Source organism: Papilio polytes, unplaced genomic scaffold, assembly GCF_000836215.1.
Source record: "Papilio polytes unplaced genomic scaffold, Ppol_1.0 DF822845.1, whole genome shotgun sequence".
Taxonomy (NCBI): domain Eukaryota; kingdom Metazoa; phylum Arthropoda; class Insecta; order Lepidoptera; family Papilionidae; genus Papilio; species Papilio polytes.
The window spans coordinates 3,422,739-3,442,641 of NW_013526359.1; the positions used below are offsets into that span (position 1 = coordinate 3,422,739).

Below are 19,903 nucleotides of genomic sequence, written 5' to 3' on the forward strand. Positions count from 1 at the left end.
TTTATTTAAAGTAAAAAGTAAGATGGAGAGATGATGACGGGCTGAATTTACACTACAATACACTGTAATGCATTTCCAGCTGTTTTCGATATCTGGATTGGAGTAATGTAAATCGGCCTTTAGTACTAATGTTTCAATGTAAACCTACTATAACATTATTATTTTAATAACATTACTCTATTACTTAAACGATTGTGAAGATTATTTTTAATAATTATAACATTTTTAACATTCGGTTTCGTGTTAAGTTTTATTCAACATGCAGCCTTCTCTTAACCATACGACCAGTTTTTGTCGGCCCTACCTCACTAGTAAACTTGTTATTTAGGACCTGACCATCGACAACTTAAAAATTATGCTTAAAGTTTTCAATTAACTTATCAATCAATATTGAAACAGTAGTTACTTATATGTTATTTTACTTGATTTTAGACAATAACTGGGGTAATTATAGCGCACACATTTGGATAAACTATCGCAGAACTGTTGTGCGGTTGTCGATTGTCAATTGTTTAATAGCCATTCAACTGTTTAGTTGCACAACTAAAAATCGAGTAGTGTGCGCACCTCCATATAAGCTGATAGGAATCAAAACAAGACTAAACAGTTATGAGATATTTTAGTTTGAAGTGTGCGCACGCTCTTAGTATAAATTATTTACTTACCTCTTAACGTTACTGTCGAATCATCTCATATTTGATGGCTCTAGGAAGAGTTATCTGTGAAAAAAAATTAAAAACATTATCATTTTGGTACACAGAGAAACGAATATGTACTTCAAATAATTACAATACATTAAAAACCTCTTATCATGAATAAAATTTAATTCCGTTTGATACTATGATAGAAATATAATTTAAAACACTGCATTTCTGATTTTTTTTAATTTTATTTTATAATCTGTATGACCTTTCTTCTCTTTGAATATTTTTTTCACAAGTAATTCAATAGACTAAAGTTTTATGACATGATTTTATTCTATTCTTAGACGCTCACTGCGTAACAGGCCGATATCGGCCTGACGCGGTGATTAAGCAAGTGTGGATAAAGAAAACTGTCCCTCTCGCTATTGTGAAACGATTATCTCAAGTGTTACATTATGTTTCCACAAAGTTGTAGCAATTTAATCGATTTTAGTGCTGGTGGGTCTAGAAAGACCTGCCACGAACTAGCGGAAATATCATTGGGGGCCCATTTAGGCCCGCCGACGCACCAGATGAAGAATTATGATTTTATTGCCGTAGTAAACGTGTTAACTGTATTCTATGTCGTTAAATTGTATAATAACATATAAAACCTGGTATTTTATGCAATATTAAATTATTTAAACGATTTCTTGTGTATTTAGGTTCACATTTAATACGCTATATTAAATACAGTAATTAATGGGTTTATTATCTTTCCGTATTTAAAAATGGCATTTTATGTACAAATGTGCATCTTTACTATTTCATTAAATGAATGGGACATGCAGTTATAGCAAACTAGCTTTCGCCCGGACTCCGTCCGCAGGGTAATACTAAAAACAAAAGTGAGTAGCCTATATGTTCTTCCAGACTATCCTCTACATCTGTACCAAATTTCATCGAAATCCCTTCAGCCGTTTAGGCTATAACTAACAAAGATCCATCTAAACTTTCGCATTTATAACATTAGTATGATTATTCACAGGAAAATTACCCAACCTATACAAAACTTTACATTTGCCGACACTAGTTGTCAGTCCGGACTCGAGTTGACAATAATACTATCTTACTAACGTAATATAAATGCTAAAATTTGGATGAACGGATGTTTGTTAGACGGTCTCCGGAACAGCTCAATAGATCACTACGAATGCACAGATGTAATACAGTCTTTAACATATAAGCTACAAGTGTTTATTAATTCCGCGCGCACGGAGTTGCGGGCAAAAGCTTGTAGCTTTACAAACAGTATTAAACTGTACAAAATTTACGAGTTTCATTTATTAACTATTCAATGCACACAAGGTGTTTGAACAACAAAATTAATATGTACAAGAGAACAGTAGTAATTGACAACTTTAATTAATTCAACTCAAAGTGACATTTCAATCGGCGGCCATTTTGAATCGGTGTGAAATCAGAGATAACGAGTGTTGCCAGGAAGTATTGGACACACTTTTCACTACGCAATCAGTCGCTATTTCTATGACCTGGATACCACTGGTATTACGAACTGCATCTATATGCAGTCGCGCGGTTTTACTCTTAGTGGAAGATAGGTTTAAATGGTCGTGACTTAACGATTAATTAAACTACGGTTAAATATTTTAGTTCCGTTGACGTTGGAATAATTGGATAACGCTGTGAACCAGTCGACAGGTGAATGGATACTTCTTCGTGACAAGATTTATCTTTTGAAACTTGAGCTTTTTAAGACCTTAATGCATTTTTAGTTGGATGATAATAGAATCTATACTATTATAATAAAACGTAAACACACTCTTCTTTGTTGCCTAAGATTAAATTGCAATTAAAGCATATTTTTAAATATTTTTTTTTTAAAAAAAGCTCTACATTTAAGTCAAGCTTTATGTTTTCACAGCCTTTAAACTTTGCGGGTAAATATTTTGAATAAAAACGCTAATGTGGGAAAGAGACCATAAGTTGCTGCCAACATCAAGGAAGCAAGGTTGCCATGGTTTGTCATCATGTCATGTCATTTTGACATTTGCAATTGAATGAGCAGACCAACATTAAATATACTGTAGATAAAAAATGAAAAAAAAACCGCAGAAAATGACAGGTGTAGACATCACTCACAAGATTTTTTTAAATTAACAAACTTTAAATCAAACGACTTTATTTTAAACTAGCTTTCGCCCGCGACTCCGTCCGCGTGGAATTAAAAAAAAAACAAAAGTGAGTAGCCTATGTGTTCTTCCAGACTACCCTCTACATCTATACCAAATTTCGTCGAAATCCATTCAGCCGTTTAGACTCCAAACTCTAACAAACATCCATCTATCCATCCATCCATCTAAACTTCCTCATTTATAATATTAGTATGATTAAATCAATTCAAATGTTAAGAAAAATATCATCTGGTTTACGAGCTTTTTTTTCCTTTTCAATCTTTCAATTGTAAACAATGAAGATGTTTTAAGCATCGTCAATGTCTACTATCCTAAGAACGTTTTTGTTATCTCTCTTTTTTTAAAGAGAATGACAGTGACGGCAATACAACTACAGTGGACTTTACTGATAAACAGCGACAAAATGTACGAGAATGACTTCTAAAGAAACATTAAATAAAAGAATAAAAGGCCTATCGAATAAAATGGAGCAAAACTCAATTGAATGAACTGGTTCGTTCATGTCTTGGACTATAGAGAAATGGACTAGGTAGAAAGTACAACGTTGTACTAAATACGTTTTCTTTCATGAGGTAATGTCAATGAAACATGTGCTAATTATTCTGACATGTAAAATAAAAACATTTTTATGAACGCATAAAATGAAATTAAAAAGCCTTTTACTCAGAATAGCTTACAAAGAATTTACAAATAGTTTCACTAAATTTTTCTTCACACAAAAACAAGCATCTAAGCAACAATAAAAACAATTAATTGGAATTAGGGCCTGTCCCACCACTGGCTGATAGATGCTTAGATAGCTTTTAAATTACGTCACTGTAGGATAAGGGGACAAAATTTTATATTTCCATCGCATATTTTAGACGTTGGATTGTTAACAGACACTTTACAATTTGGTGGTACAGGCTCTAAATCTTATTATTGGTCCCTTAAAAAAGGGTCGCGCAAGTAACAGGTTCTGTCTTCTAATAGTCAAAGATTCGTCAGCAACATGGGCAGTTAAATTTAATGGAAAGTCATAAATTTGAATCCGTAAAACGACATCCGTTATGGTATCGTCAAGCCTCCAGCGATACCAAGTTAGGATATAACCTAAATACTAGATCCAGATTGTAAGGACAGCAAATAAATTAACAAATCGCAGAAAATAGTACTTATTTTCTGTTAAAGATAATTTTAATGTACTGAAAATTGGTTTTACAATAATAAACGCTCACTTATCTCGATTATAAATTGGTTTGGATGTCTTTGATTAAGTTACTAACTTGAATTACTTAATATAGCATTCCTGTACAGTGTACAAAAAAGTTCACATCGTAATTTTTAAACGTTCTTTTGAATACAGTACTAAGTATAGTCAAACAAAGATATCCAGCGCTGTGACAGTAGCTCTGCTTTGGTTGGTTCCATTAGTAAATATATAAAACCTTCATGTACGTCAATGATGAATCTATACTAACATTAAAAAGAGGAAAGATGTGTATTCATGTATGTGTACAAAAAACTCAAAAACGATTGAGCCGATTTAAAAAAAAATGCACCTTTAAAAAGCTACGTTATCGGTGAGTAACATAGGCTATATCTTTTAATTTCACGTGGACGAAGTCGCTAGCAACAGCTAGTATTAAGCAAAGGTAGAAATATCTTTTATGTCTATAAACGATGAACTAATTGTTAGTCAATACCGATATTAAAATACACAATTAAATCTGAATTTGCATTCACTAGACTAGTTGCATAACTAGTCCTCCCAAAAAGGCTCTACTATTGTTCGTAACTAAATTTTGCAGGATAAGGCATTATTAATGTTACACAAGTCCTAGTGTTGCAAACATAGCCAATTATATTCAGAGATAATTTTAGGACTCTTGCCTTCTGATGTAGTAAATATGCCTTTGATACAAAATCTCGGTATAACTATTATTGAATAATTGATTTACTAAAATTCAATTTCTATTCAATCTGTCTACTAAAGGATAGATTTACAATTATTTTAATAAATGTAATAAAAATAACATATATTGTCTATTGAACTCAATGACAAATGCGTGGGTAGTTTCGAATTGAAGTGGAGGGGGTAATGTTCACTCAGTAGTAATCAGTTATCCTTAGAGAGCAGACGTATTTGAAGTGAAACAAATTTTTATCATGCAAAATAAAACAATTCTGGCTTGTCAACTTTATAACAAATGAAGCTTTTTTAACATATACAGAACATTACAGAAATATTTCCTTCAATTATACGAGTAAACACCGTTAAAAATATTACATCGTACCGCAAAAATTGTAATTCGATGATTATTTTAGCCTACCGAATTAATAATTGAAAACAAATGAATAACGGATTTGAAGTTATAAAAAACAGCGTATAAAATTAAGAGAAATAATTTAAATCGCTATCATTACTAGGGTAAAAACCAAGCAGATATAATGCAACCGAGAAATACCACAAATTGATTTTTCCCCGACGAACTCAAACTTAATTGATGGTGATTACGAAATATCGATTCTGTATCGGTCAGATACGGTGGCGGTATAACTGTTACTTGTTTTTTGATCGATTATGTCTAAACATCGATTATAAGCTTGCGAAATATCGGATACTAGCTGTTGCTCGCGACTACTATCGCGTGAAATTAAAAAAGTAATAAAAAATATAGCCTATGCTACTCACAGATAAATTAGCTTTCTGACGTTGGAAGAATTCTTAAAATCTGCCCAATAGCTTTTTAGCGATTTCAATACATCCAGAAAAAAATCTTTCCTCTTTTTAATATTAATATAAACTAGTTGTTCCCATGCGGCTTCATCCGCATGAAACTGTAAAAAATTTATTTTATTGTTTACATTTGTCAAATTATCAATTGCAAATGTCAAAATGAGATGACATGATAACAAAGCATGGCAACCTTGCTTCCTTGATGTTGGCAGCAACTTATGGTCTCTTTCTCACATTAGGGTTTTCATCCAAAATATTTACCCCCTAAGTTTAATGGTGTGAAAATGTATAGCCTAAAGCGTGACGTAGGTCTAGGGCTTTTCATTAAAAAAAGAACTATTCATAAATATGCCGTAATTGCTGACATGTTAGGCAACAAACAAGTGTGTACGCTTGTTTATAATAGTATAGATGAAAAATTTAAAATCGCTCCGACTTGTTAAGCAATTCAAAAGATCTATAGTTAAATATTTATTTCATAATTATGCACTACATTACATTATAATACGAGGTTAATATTGTAGATATTGTAAGAAAATAAAACAATAAATTTTATTAGATCGGTGATAAAGATATAAAACGACCAGTTCCGTTTTATTATTCGAAATAACGCGATCATTCGATATAATAGATACGAATGAATAGCTTTTTTTTACGAATTATTGCATCGTTTCAGATTCAAATAACCCATTCAAACAAATCAGAGGATACAAGATGTTAAATAATAAATAAATTAAATTAAATAAAATGTTAAATCATTGGCAGCAATAATCGATTTGCCTTCTGGAATTGAGATGTGTGTTGTAAAGGTCCTTGTACAATAGCTTGAATATAAATTATTTTATTTATTTATTTTGATTATAAATCACAGTTCGTTAAATCATTTTTTTTCATGTTTGTAAATCTTTTTAGACAATCAAGCAGAATAAAATAAATAAATGAATTCAGAACTTTAAAAAAATGGATATTATTTGACAATGATAGTTTATTATAATATGAATATTTAAGAGAAAAATAATGACGTGATCAAAATTAATAAGAGGAAAGATTTGTATTTTTGTATGTATTGAAATAACTCAAAAACTACGGGATTGATTTAAAAAAATTTTGCACCATTAAAAAACTACTTAACCACTGAGTAACATAGACTATTTTTAGATCCACGCGGACGAAGTCGCGAGCAACAGCGAGTTAAAATATATTATGGGGACTAGTGAAGTGCAGATTTGTTGCAAAACTAGGATGCGTGCGGAGAAGTAGATAAATAATCAGTGTATTGTATTTTATTAAATTACTAGCCTTTGCCTGCAACTCCGTCCGCCTGGAATTATAATAAAACTTAGTAGCCTATGTGTTCCAGACTTTACCCTACAGCTACACCAAATTTCATCAAGATCCGTTCAGCCGTTTAGGCTACAAACTGTAACATCCATCCATCTAAACTTTCGCATTTATAATATTAATAAGATAATATTGGTTGAATTATTAAAATTTGTTGAATAATAATAAAACATTGGATCAGTGTATATTCCATTTAATACATACTAGGCTATAAAGTGGTAATATACTACAATTAAAACTCAGTCGGATTGATTCTCTATCGAGTCCAGACCAGTTACATACTCATAGATCGATGCCAAGGACGTAATAATTTTATGGCGAAATTTTCGATTATTATCAAAAGATTTATTATCCCGTATGTTCTCATTTGCAATTCTTTTTAATTACTCCTTACATATAACTGTTTGATACTTTTATACCAGTTTAAATTGACCTCTTATAAACAATTAAAATGTATTATCTTTTATGGTTTTTGTTGATAATTTAACGACTTTAATAGGTACATTTATAATGGTTATTTGTTAACCAGATCTGGGGCGTAGATAATGATTGCTTATGTACCGAAGGTGTTTAATAAACGAGGTGGGCAGTGATATATTGATAGAGTATTTGATTAAATTAGAAAGATAGCCTAGGGCTTAGTTAATGGGCCTTTGGCTGATACCACAGTTAGGAATACTAATGTAGTGTTATGTAAATATAATTACAAAAGAGACCTTTAAAGACACAAATCCTGCATTTTTAAATTGTTTTTCTAACCATATTAAAAATAGTATGTTGAGGTTTGGTTTTTTAATATTTTTTTAAGCCTTTGTTACTGGTAGATCTTAGATATGTGTCTGTTTTCTGTTTGTATTTAAATTAAAATAGTTTACGTATTGTTTAAACAATTATAGCTCACGTGTGTTATGTAACGTAACCATTCCTTAATCTTTACAAAGTTCAAGCCGTTTATAGTCCGTACTCTAATTGAGACGTAGGTGAGAGTACAACGAAATGTAAAATGTTCGTAACTTAATACACATATGAACATTACGAAAGCACGTGCCCGCCTACATGTTCAAATATTATAACCTCAAGTTTGATGAACTGTAGTATGTTCTATACTAATATTATAAGAAAGAAAGATTTGTATTTTTGGTTTGTTACATGTATTGAAATAACTCAAAAACTTCTGAGCAGATTTCAACAATTCTTTCATCATTAACAAGCTACGCTATCTAATAACATAGGCTATATTTTACTGTTTTTAAGTTTCACGTGGACGAATTCGCAAGCAATAGCTAGTATTACCTTTTTTTGGTTTTATCGCGTTTTAAATGTTATAGAAAAATATGCCAGGATAAAATTTCGGACGCATTTAAAACGGTCAGAAGTTTGACAGGAATTATAACTCAATCTTAAACTATCCAAATAAGTAGTGGGAAAGGTATGGCGAAGTAAATTCACTACAGTTTGTTCCCCTTATGTGCTTAAAGTAGCCAACATTCCGAAAAAATAGTGGGATATTTGGCTAGAGGGCGCTCCCGTTAGACTAAATATGCACCTTTTTATATTTGTTATTTATAACTGTGCGTTTTATCAGTCATTAGAGATTGCTTTCGGAAATATAGCCTTGAATAAATATATTATTATAAAACTAATTTTCTAGAAACTTCCGAAAATATACTCCGTATCGGGTTACGATGAAATTAAAAACGTTTGTTGGAATAAAAGCTTAAGGTGGATTTCCATGGAACGGAAACGCTTCGCAGAAACGCCTAAAGCTTTTGTAATATTAAACGATTTTATATATTTCACGATATTATAACGTTAAAATCAATAATGTTTCTGCAAACAATAATTTCATTGTCTTTTTGTAAGGGGTTTAAATCTCAGATTTTTATGCTGTGAATAGGGCAATAAGCTCAACTTATTCCGATCTATTTGTAGCGTAAAAGACCATACCGGTAACGTTAAAGAAATAACATTTTATAAATTGTAAATATTTTGGTGATATAGTCATATTTTTTTAGAAAACTTTATATTCCGTGCAACAGTGAAACTCGATCTTAACCGTGTAGTATGGAAAGGTGAGGTATCAAACAAATAGTGTGTTCAAAAAGCATATTTATTCAACTTTGTGTACATAAAAAACGTTGGTACAGTTTATTGTACACGCTTTGTATGTTAGAATTATTTACAGTGCATGTAACTTAATAGAAAAAATAAATGTACTAAAAAAGCAATTTCACATAAAACCTACAAACACGTCTTACCATTTCTTTCGTGCCGTTGCGTGATTTCTGAGAAAAAATAATTCAAATTAAACATTATGTTCTCAATTACAACTGTGAAATAAAATTAAAAAAAAATATCGCTGGTCATGTATACTGGCGACTAAGAATTACGTAACGTCATATTAAAAAAATGGAATTCGATTTTCAAAAATTTGAAATAAAAAGAACTTACAAGGTATTCTATAAGTCCAAGCTTGGGTTCTATCGTGAGATGTAGCCATGTTTCGCTGTGATGTGTTGCTCGGGCGCCTTGCAGTTTGGGAATGGTTTATGGGTTTTGGACATGGGTTTCTCCATCCCACTGGGGCGTACCACCACCACCAGGTAAGCACCACCACGCATGCGCATTACCGGGCGGGGCAGAATATTGATTATTTCGCGTACCCCTATTTTCATAATGTACTGATAAGGGCGACTGTATTCATAGTAAGTCAGACAAATTACCGTGGGGTGGCGCGCCGTGGTTCGTACTGAAGGTGAACTATTAATTATGTAGCGATCGGAATGATTGATTGGTATTGTCCAGATCGAAGTTTCGAATTTTATTGCTTGTGAAAACCCCTTTTATATTATTCACACTAGTTATGACTAGCGGTTTTACCCTCAAGTTTGTCCCAATTGAAACATAATTTTAAATCATCAACAACTATTTACATGCCTGAATTTTATGTACAATAAAATATTATTACAGTATAGAAAATAACAGCAAATTTTATTAATTATTAAAATGTAATAAGAACGTATTATTACTTTAGCCTCAAATAATAATTGTAATTATTTACATTTATATAATTCCTTACAAGACTTCTTAATTATATCTTTATTAGGCAAAACTATTTCATTATTATGATTTATGTTTTAATAAAATTCACATAAATCTACTCAATATAATAAAGTCACGTTTATAATTAATTTTACGTGACAAAAAATCACATTCCGACTTCCCTTTTACGTAGAATGGACACGCGTGGATATGTGTAATTATTATTTCGACCTGGATTTAACGTTACTCATAAAACTAACTGATAAAACATTATAATGAGCATTTTTTTAAACCTCGATTACACACCTTACTTATGGCCGGTTTCCCAACTATTTTTAAACATTCAACCTTACTACTTCATTATTCTGTACTAATATTATAAAGAGGAAAGATTGATATTTTTGTATTTTTTATGTATTGAAATAACTCAAAAACTACTGGGTCGATTTTAATTCTTACACCGTTAAAAAGATAATTTATCTGTAACATAAGCTATATTTTTATTATTCTTTTAATTTCACGCGGACGAAGTCGCGAGCAACAGCTAGTATATCAAAAGTGTTAAATAAAAATAAAGCCATCACTAAAAAGGTTTTTAAATCGTAGTTTTCGTGATCAGCCATTTCATGTTAACATGTTGCCCGGTCTAATAAAAAATCAACACTATGACATATGTATTATGTTGTGTGTCCTATACCCTGTCTCCCTTCCCACTTTCGACCTGACCTATAAACATCACGAGGACACACAACCCTTTTAGTACCTTTTACCCACACCTTTTTCTTATAATACGTCTATTAGTTTTGTCTCAAAAATACTGGAATTATTTAACACCCCTGACTTGTAAGGGAATGATATAAGAAGGGAATTAACTTGTAAACAATATGATAATTGTTAAGTTATACTTTAAGTACAGTCGGGGTACTCCGCGGTGCTTAAGTTACAGATTTGTATTTTTATGAATTGAAATAACTCAAACTACTGGGCCGATTTTAAAAATTCTTTCACCATTAAAAAGCTATGTTATCAGTGAGTAACATAGGCTATATTTTTTTTATTTTCACGTAAGCGAAGTCGTGAGCAATTGTCATATTTAAAATTGCGGTATTTACACTCACCTTACTTGGGTATGTACATGAACATTGGGTTGTTGACTTTAATTTTAGTTATTAATAATATTGTATGAAGATGTATCATCATCATCAGCTCACTATACGTCCCCACCGAGGGGCTCGGAGCCTACCCTAATAAGGGGTGACTAAGCCATAGTCAACTTCACACATATCTTTGAATTTCTTCGCCGATATGTGCAGGTTGCATCACGATCGGCATCGGTGGCTCAGTGGTTTGAACACTTGACTTGTAATCTACAGGTCTTGGGTTCGAATCCCGCCATGTACCAATGTGATTTTCGATTTTTCGAATTTTCATATGTCCATAATTTACCCGACGTTCTTACGGTGAAGGAAAACATCATGAAGATGTATACGTAGATAAAATTGTTGGCATGACGAAAACGATTTTATTTATTTCTGCATAGTTGTTATTGCATCGTAAATAAACGAATAGTCTAGTAAAGCGCATTGCGGTACTGGTGCAACTATTGAAATAGAATAACATTTGTCTCTGTCTTTCTTAAAGAATATGAGAGAGATAAAATATTTCCGTACAATTGTTTCAACAATGGTAACTTACAGTTACTTTTTTTACAAATACTAGTTTTAGCACGCTACTCTTCGCGGAATCGTAATAATATTATAAATGCGAAAGTTTAGATGGATGGATGTTTGTTAGAGTTTTAGCCTAAACGGCTGGACAGATTACGATGAAATTTGGTATAGATGTAGGATAGTCTGGAAGAACACATAGACTACCCACTTTTTTTTTAAATTCCACACGGACGAAGTCGCGAGCGAAAACTAGTTTGAAATAAACTTATTAAGTAGCTTATGTGTTCTACATCTGTGCCTTTCTTCGAGATTTGTTAAACTGTTTTGGAGGTATATTAACAAACATCCATCCATCCAACGTTTTGTATGTATAATATTACTAAATATACCTGTAACCTTTATGATAGAACATCTTGAAGTATTTTTACTAGGCTTTTATTTACAACTAGCTGTTGCCGTGCGACTTCATTCGTATGAAATTATGAAAATTGTCTTATTGATTACATTTGTCATATTCGATTGCAAATGTCAAAATGACATGACATGATGACAAAGTATGGCAATTTTGCTTCCTTGAAGTTGGCAGCAACTTATGGTCTCTTTCCCACATTAGGGTTTTTATCCAAAATATTTAAACCCTAAGTTTAATTGCGTGAAAATATACAGCCTAAAGCGTGACGTAAGTGTAGGGCTTTTTATTAAAAAAAGCATTTTTCAAAAATATGCTGTAATTGCTGACATCTTAGGCAACAAAGAAGTGTGTGTTTACGCTTTATTATAATAGTATAGATAGATATTTTTCACTACAACTTAATTTTTTACTTACCTTATTTAATGCAATTTACGACCAGATATATCTACAAACTAGATGTCATTCACTTTTTTACACGGAACGAAATAAATGGCTTAACTCTTGTATTTTACAACCAAATAAAACTTGAATTTAAGTTTATACGATCGTTAACTTCGAGCAATTAATTAATAATGTAATACCTTTAAACATGTGGCAATGTATGTTGAATAATTAAATAGTAAATATACAATAAAAACAATAAATATTACTATTCAAGTTACTGTCGGTATATCTTTTGATCTTGCATTTTTTGACGTTTAATTTTTTTAATTTTAATATAATTTAGTCCAAGGCAATCATACTATCATACTCATACTAATGTTATAAATGCGAAAGTTTAAATGGATGGATGTTTGTTAGAGTTTGTAGACAAACTGCTGAACGGATCTCAATAAAATTTGGCATAGGTGTAAAGGATAGTCTGGAAAAACACACACAAAACACACACATCACGCTACTTGATTTTGTTTTTTTAATACCACGCGGACGGAGTCGCAGGCGGAAGCTAGTCTTACTATAAATGAAAGTTTGTTAGAGTTTGTTTCCTAAACTGTTGAACGGATCTCGAAAAAAATGGGTTTAAACGTAAACCATAGTCTGAAAGAACACATAAGCTACTTTGTTTTTTAAATTCCACGTGAACAGAATCGCAGGCAAAAGCTTAAAACTAATTAGAATTTTTGTATAAAAGCTTTAATTATAAATTTGACTTAATATCTCGATAAAAGAGAACGAAAAGTTTTTTGTATTAAGATATCATTATTTTAATGAATTAAGAGATTGAAAAAAAAAATGTTTTTTTTTTTATTATTTTACTGTAGACGGACTCTAAGAAGTCGCTATCGATACATTTATAAGTCCGTGTATATCCCCCCTAAATATTTTACAAGCATGTTCTTATTACCAGTGTTTTAATTTGCAAATAAAATCGTAAGTCAACCTAGACTATCAATACGTAATAAAAAGGCAAACAGTTTTATTATTCTAAATATTCCAAGGACGTATCAATCTAGACTTGAAGCAAACAATAATATTAAAATACCGTTCTTTTATCGATCGTCTAAAATAGTCTGTACTGGAATTAGTTAAGCTACGTTTTCACTGTATACAATATAATTAACGATTGATTGAGCAGAAGTTTACTTTAAATTGAGAGGGAATCCTGTGTCAGAGCGAGTGCACAGCTTTGACTAAAAATTCGCACAATAGTTGTGCCATTGTTCAGTCAAAGGTCACAACTGTTTAGTCAAAAGTCATAACTGTTGTGCGATTGTCGATTGTTTCGCAGCCAATTCCACTGATGCGTAACAAAAAATCGAGTAGTGTGTACCATATAAGTACAGAGGATTCAAAGCAAGACTTAACAGTTATGAGATAGTATATGTGCGTTCAGTGGAAGCACACCTTAACAGATGTTTATACTATTTGTAGTAAAATTCAAGTTTCCATTTACGCCTTACACACCTGTCTTTTAACCGATACAAAGATTTTAATTAGTTTTAAACGTTTACCAATTAAGTATTTGTTGTTATCGAGTTGGCGTCTTTGTTGTGTCTGAACTCTTCTCCTAATCGGGATGTATTACTAAATGGTACAACATTCTCAATCAGACCAGTTTAAAGTATAAATATAAACTGGTACAGAATACTTAAGTCGAACGGATAAAATACGAAATGAGTATATTAGAGGAAGTTTGAGATTAGCCCCAGTGGTAGAGAAGGTAAGGAGTAAAAGGTTAGCATGGTATGGACATATGAGGAAGGTTGAATCGCGTAACAAGGAGAACGTTAGTCAGGAGTGTGGATACACCGGTAGAGGTAGACCTAGAAAGAGATGTATGGATTGTGTGAAAGGTGACATGATCGAAAAGGAAGTGATGACTGAGATGACGTATGATAGAGTTATGTGGAGGACAAAATCCTGTTGCGCCACTACGGGAGTAGGATAAAGAGGAAAATGATGATAAACTTGTACAGTATTGTCCTACTTCAAATCGTATTATACCTATCTATTGACCAGTCTCTCAACTACGTTTAACCATTAGTTAGTGTTTTTGGTTCGACAAATTCTTGAAATGCGTTCCTGATTATTATAATATACTACCTTTCGCCGGCAACTCTGTCCTTATGGAATTAAAAAAAAAACAAAAATAAGTAGCTTATGTGTTCTATCAGACTGTACTCTACATCTATACCAAATTTCATCGAGATCCGTTCAGCAGTTAAGGCTACAAACTTTAACAAACATCCATCCCTCTTTCACATTTATTATGTTAGTAAGATTACTTTTCAACAATAACAATAGTAGTTCTTTATTAAAAATCCAAATAATCCAACTGTTTGTATCTCAACGACAGTCAGGGGAAGATAAATTAACTAACTTGAAAATATTTAGAGATGACTACGGTATAGTTAACCATGCTTGTCCACTGCAGGTTCATTTCACATTGATTTTTGACAGTGGTAGTGCCCGCTTAGCACGTCAAAGCAACGTCTTAGCACGAATGGGCCGGCACGCCCGGTGTAATACCACACAGAAAACAGGCGTGAAATGGAAGCAGATCCGTGTTTCGTCTGATGACTGTGGTGCCGGAGGCCTAATTTAAGTCCCTTTCTCTTTACCACCCTTTTCTTAAAAGGAGAGGTGGGAAGAAGAAGTGGTTTGACGGTGGAGGAGATGCATAGGATGGGGAAATAACCTCTTTATGTGCGTCCCCTCCTCCGTCGTATAAGGGTAGGCAACGCATCTGCAATTGCGGATGTCTATGTGCAGCGGTCGCTTCGCAATTTTGGCGGTTTCAGGTGGCCGCTTGCTCGTTTGCCACCTTGTCTTATAAAAAAAAAACATGTCTTTTAATTTCTTCTCTATCACGTGTAGGATGTATCACAACGTTTCTATCACCTGAAGAATGTTAAGTAATGTACACACTGGCCCCATGAACCTCAGTCTCTCAGATAAACTATAACTATACCCTTAGTCGGATAAAAAAGCCGTATAACTAAACTTGCAAATGCAAACCTATCTTCAATCTCATGAAACACGTGCAATAACTTTCAATAAAATGTAACAACCTGTTACATTACTAATATGACAGCGTACCGCAAATCGATTGCCAGATCGAATCTCACGATAACGATAGATTTATTTACTGAATCTTAGATATATTATCGATCTATAGGATGTGCTATTTAATGACAGGGTGTTATCAATCAAGATCTAAAAGAGTATATGGTTACTAAACTATATCTAGTTAATATACTATAACTAGTTTCTAAACTATAACCACTAGGTTAAGGATACGAGTCCCAATGTCCCATGTTGCCGCAACATCTTTTAATTGGAGCGTATGCTCCCTGGGAAGCGCAGTAGCTGAGTGTAGTGGGGCACCGGTGCGTTCCACCGGAGATCCCGGAGCCCCACCTGTAGCACTAGAGGATGGCTACCGAGGGGGTTTTTGTAGGTAAAACCCTACATAACCATATTCCAACCCGGAAACAAGGTATCTTTATTAAGATTTCCCCAGCGAAAAAAAAAAAAAAAAGGTTAAGGATACGAACTAGACAACATTAGTAGGTATGGAATCACAACACATATACTGCTTCATTACCAGCTCACTATAAGTCCCCATAGAGGGTCTCCTACCCTAATAAGGGACTAGGCTATCGTCAACCACGGTGGCCCACTACGGGTTAAATTCACACTTATCTTTGAATGTCTTCGCCGATACATGCAGGTTTCATGATATTTTCCTTCACCGTAAGAATGTCGGTTAAATAACATATGAAAATCGAAAACGTTGGTATATGGCGGGATTTGAACTCAAGACCAAGATTACGAGTCAAGTGTTTAAACCCTTGAGCTACCGGCGCTCTTATCATCATCTCCCCTGCCTTATCCTACTCCCGTAGGGTCGGCGCAGGTTTTCGTCCTCCAAATAACTCTATCATCCGTCATCACTCCCTTTTTGATCATGTCACCTTTCACGCAATCTATCCATCCCTTTCTAGGTCTACCTCTAACCGTGTACCTTCACATTCATAACTAACGTCCTTCTTGTTACATGCGATTCATCCCTTCTCATAAAATGCGCCTTTAAAAATAGTGAAAAGTAACATTCTAAAGAAGTTCCTATGAGTCTCGTTTTTTTAATGAATGCTAGGTTATATATCTTCCGAGTACAAACCCATTTTCTCAGTGTCACAGAGTATGTTAGTATGAAACAGGTTAGACTGTTAAGGCGATGGGCAACGGATGTTATTAACCTGCTCATCAGAAGCCAGGGTCTTCCTGTTTCCTTTGCCGTTATTACAGTTTTTGTTTTCATTGAATATTTTATACATGTTAAGACTTAGGGTGAGTGTACACTAGCGATAATTATTGTTAACTAGCTTTCGCCCGCGACTCCGTCCGCGTGGAAAAAAAATAAAAGTGCGTAGCGTGTGTGTTACTCCACACTATACTGTACCTCTATGCCAAATTTCATCGAGATCTGTTCAGCCGTTTAGGGTACACACTCTAACAAACATCCATCCATCCATCAAGACTTTCGTATTTATAATATTAGTATGATAATCTTACTAATGTTATAAATGTGAAAGTTTAGATGGATGGATGGATGGATGTTTCTCAGAGTTTGTAGCCTAAACGGCTGAACGGAATTCGATGAGATTTGGCATACATGTAGAAGATAATCTAGAAGAACACATAGGCTATTCGCTTTTGTTTTTTATAATTCCACGCGGACGGAGTCTCTGGCGAAAGCTAGTAGGAAATATTTAAAAATGTACAATATACAGCGGTCGCACCTTAGACTAAACTGTTTTGTGATTGTCGATTGTTTCGCAGTCCATTCAACTGTTTATTTTCACAACTAAAAATCTTTTGTACCTCCATATAAGCTCATAGCAAAGCGAGACTAAACAGTTATGCGACAGTTTAGTAAATGGTGTGCGGTCTTATTCAACCGTGAGTGCAGCAGTATCCAAGATTCGACTTGTGTTTCTCATTGGGACGATGTATTTTTTGATTTATTTTTCTCATTGGGTCGATGGATTGAAACATCAATTTATGTAGTAGACATGAATTTTACTCAACACTAATTAAATTTAAAAATGACGATTCTTTTGTTTAAAAGATTGTAATAAATTTTAAATCGCAGTTGGAAAGAATTTTACGATACAATCATAAAATACTCCGAACAACAGTTTTATTGGTTGTCTAATTAATTCATTGAATAAATAAATAAATAAATAAATTATTTTTTATCTCATAATACGGTTTATTACTAAATTAGATTATAGAATGTTATTGTTTATAGGTGAAAAGACAACATAAATTTTATTGATACACTAACTCTTGCCCGCGACTTCGTGCACGCAATATTATGATAAATAAGCCTATAATATACCCGTCTATGTCAGCTGCCCTTCTGTGAAAGTCGTGTCGAAATCGATCCAGCCGTTTAGGAGATTACCGGAACAAACGCGGCTTTCGGACAGACAGACAGGCAGACAAAATATTGTTTAATGCGATTTTCTTTATCAGCAACGCAAATACATCATCTTTCCGAAATCTGTTTTTTTTTCTTTTGATATTACAAACAAACACTCTAATTTAATTACATGTATAGATACTCGATCATCATCATCATCATCATCTCCTTATCCTACTCCCGTAGTGTCGGCGCAACATGTTTTTGTCCTCCACATAACTCTATCATATGTCATCTCAGTCATCACGCCCTTTTTGATCACGTCACCTTTTACACAATCCATCCATCTCTTTATAGGTTTACCTCTACCGATGTACCCTTCCACACTCATATCTAATGTATAGATACGCGATCGTAAATCCAAATTAATGTTTTTTTAATTCGTCGTAAACTATTTTCATACAAAGTGATATAGCTCTAATATATATGTAACGTTTATGTATTCATCATCACCAGCTCACTATACGTCCCCACCGAGGGGCTCGGAGCCTACCCTAATATGGGGTGACTAGGCCATAGTCAATCACGCTGGCTAAGTGCGGGTTGGTTGACTTCACACATATCTTTGAATTTCTTCGCCGATATGTGCAGGTTGCATCACGATGTTTTCCTTCACCGTAAGAACGTCGGGTAAATTATGTACATATGAAAATTCGAAAATTCGAAAATCACATTGGTACATGGCGGGATTCGAACCCAAGACCTGTAGATTACAAGTCAAGTGTTCAAACCACTGAGCCACCGACGCTCTATGTATTTACTAAATAAATTTTGTATATAATAAATGCAAAGCTCCACCCAAGATATAATTAATGTACCAATGCTAATTAATATAAATGAATTTTAAAACACTTAGCTAACGCATTTAAATAGTACAGTGTTAGTATAGTAAGGTGCTATGTCATTATGGAAATGGTTTATATTATAAATCTCCTTTATTTCAGATTAACAGAAAAATATAATTTTTATATTGGTGTATACTTATTCGAACTTTTTATTATTATTATATTACTAAGGGATTTAATTATATTATTAACTGGCTGTTCCCATGCGACATCCGCATACAATTATTAAAACTTTATTTTATTGTTTATATTTGTCAAATTCTCATTTACAAATGTCAAAATTACTATTACCATAATGAACTTGCTTCCTTAATGTTGACAGCTTGTAGTTTATGGACCCTTTCCCACATGAAGGTTATTTTCCAATTTATTTATCCCCTAAGTTTAATAGCGTGAGGATATAGTAAATATATGCTGTGATTGCTGACATCTATGCCACATGTGTGTTTACGCTTTATTATATTAGTATAGATGCGTAGGTTATATTACGACATATCTAGTTTTTTCAAACTTTCTAGTGTTTGTCAAATTATTGTTACACAATAAGACGATTGGTCAAACGATGAAGCAAAATTAATTATTTCTGTTAACTTTTTAATCTGTGACATGTTTGTAATAACAATTAAATGATAATTTTATTTGTTATCGAAATACTAGAGATCTAAAGCTATTTGAGTTTTGTAACATTAGAAGTCGACAAACGTAAAACTATACTATTATAATAAAGCGTAAACACACACTTCTTTGTTGCCTAAGATGTCAGCAATTACAGCATATTTTTGAATAATTATTTTTTTTAAAAAAGCCCTACACTTACGTCACGCTTTAGACTTTAGATGTAAACCCTATTAAACTAAGGGGGTAAATATTTTAAATAAAAACCCTCATGTGGGAAAGAGACCATAAGTTGCTGCCAACATCAAGGAAGCAAGGTTGTTATCATGTCATATCATTTTGACATTTGTAATTGATAATTTGACAAATGTGATGAAGTCGCAGGGAACAGCTAGTAAATTATATTTCAATACCAAATATTACTCGTACTTTAAAAGACAATTGAGTTAATTATGGTACTTAAGTAATTTGTAAAAATTAAATAAAAC

The 19,903-nt window shown here is 33.0% G+C and overlaps 1 protein-coding gene across 2 annotated transcripts in view; it reads right to left on the minus strand.

The window, feature by feature from the left end:
- LOC106105535 (ras association domain-containing protein 10) overlaps positions 1 to 19,903 on the minus strand; it is a 91,417-nt gene that overhangs the window by 15,901 nt on the left and 55,613 nt on the right. For both annotated transcript variants that reach the window (XM_013285903.1, XM_013285902.1), the window contains exon 2: positions 666 to 719. The gene's annotated coding sequence lies outside the window, so the exon portion shown is untranslated. The remainder of the gene's footprint in view (positions 1 to 665; positions 720 to 19,903) is intronic.